Source organism: Camelina sativa, chromosome 8 (genome assembly GCF_000633955.1).
Source record: "Camelina sativa cultivar DH55 chromosome 8, Cs, whole genome shotgun sequence".
Lineage (NCBI taxonomy): Eukaryota > Viridiplantae > Streptophyta > Magnoliopsida > Brassicales > Brassicaceae > Camelina > Camelina sativa.
In genome coordinates this window covers 9,786,092-9,788,059 of record NC_025692.1, presented here as the reverse complement: position 1 = coordinate 9,788,059, position 1,968 = coordinate 9,786,092, and the positions used below count along the sequence as shown (strand labels likewise).

The following is a 1,968-nucleotide window of genomic DNA, read 5'->3' as shown; positions in this document are numbered from 1 at the left end:
TGTCAATAACATGTTCCCACAATGAATGCTATCATAAAAATTATTGTTTCAGAGTAAAAACATACCACTGCCAGTTTGTCCTATCTTAGCCATGTCCCAGACCTGAACACCATGATTGTAACTTAGGCATCATTAAAGAGAGGAAGAAAACGAGAAAGGGAAACGTATCCCAACCATCCAAGACGTACATACCTTTATTGATGAATCTGAGAACCCACCAGCAACCAGAGATCCATCATGAGATATAGATGCACAGTTTAACCTGGGAACAATAACAGAGTGAGTACAAGTTGCAAATAAATAATACAAACTAGGAGGAGAGGTGGACATTACCCGTTATGAGTATTAACAAATGTATAAAAGCTGACAGATGGCATTGCAACACTACTCAACTGCACACGGTTTCTCAGGTCTTCAAGGATAGATTGCTCTACATCTGTAGACCTGACAGAAAAAAAAAAAGGAGATGGACAAAATTAGTTAATGTTAAAGTTGGTTGAGTCTTTGAGAGCAACTACATTCATTTCTCCTAATCAATCATGCATCACCAACAGATATCACATGTTCATCCCTTTTTTCATCACATCCTAACACAAAAAATGGGTAAGGGATTCGAAAGTACATTACTGGCAAGGCAAGTTCTGGTTTTACACGTGGCGTTGGTGGCACTGTGCTGGTCTCCAGACGTGCAACCTTTGCTGTTGCATTTCCCGCTTTGTCTTTCTTTAACTTTTTTATTGAAGAGCCTTGCTTTCCACTTTCAGTGGATCTTTTCTGAACACAGTACCAATATACAAGTAAATATGGGCTTTCTAGTTTAAAAATTACTGATCTAAGTTGAAGTTACGTATCACCTTACTATCATCCGCATCCCCGTCTTTACTTTCTCCTTGCCCCTTCTCAGAATCAGACAGTAGACCTCCAGTCTTCTCAAGGCGATCTTCTAGCGAGTCTTCAAGCAACTGTTAAAAAAAAAACTATTTAGCTAACGAATATGCAAATCTATCATCTTCCCAGGAATGGCGCATCAACATGTATCAACTCCGGAAAAAAAAAAAGCTTTAGGGAAACACGTACTCCCCACTGTATTTCTTTTTGATTGATGTGATTAGCTGTGTCTTGAAAACTCCCAACAATGGTGACAGCCTCTATGTCATCGGATGAGGAAGTAGGCTGTCCCGAGTAGACTGCAACAAATTACCCATGATCAATCAGTGGATTGAATCTTCTACTCAGATATATGCTACATGCTATGCTAATGCATATATATGAGAAAGAAACACATTTACCTTGGAAATTGATGTGCTCGTTTATAATACCAAGCATTACTGTTGATTCTGTCCTATGTAGATACTGAAGTAACAGATCATATGAATACTGCAACATTCAGCAAGCATATTAGACGTCTGCAGTCACGGAATTCAGTTAATCAGAACAGGAACCTTAAAGCATTTGCCTGTTACAGCTACTAGTCATTTCACACTTAAGTCTACCTGACAAATTTTGATGTTGACCTTGCTTTTTCTAAGAGAACGAGCAAACTCCATCTCCTGATAAGAACAAAGGTCATAAAGAAAGTTGATAACTAAACAAAACAAATTCCATTCTCGACATAATACGACTATATAATGCTAGCTTTAAAACCTCTAGATGAGATGGAGCAAGAACGCCTTCCAGTTTCTGAAGATCCCGTAAGTGTACCATTTCATGATCTTTGCGGAAGCTGTTAAAGAAGCCCCTTGCTGGTAACAAGAAAAGTATTGCCCATAGTGGCATAAGTCACACTTGTTACAGACATCTCATACTTAAGCTTTAAATAAAAGAATACTCAGAACATCTAATTATAATCTCGAGAAATACCCTCTTGAGTGTGACCTTTTCCCACCAGATCCATGTAACAATGAATAAACACAGGATACATCACTCGTAGCAATTCATGCTACAAATCAAAAAGCACCTTGTCAGTTT

General features: G+C 38.3%; 1 pseudogene; it reads right to left on the bottom strand.

The window, feature by feature from the left end:
• The window catches only part of LOC104706835, a 6,676-nt pseudogene that overhangs the window by 3,594 nt on the left and 1,114 nt on the right, over positions 1-1,968 (bottom strand).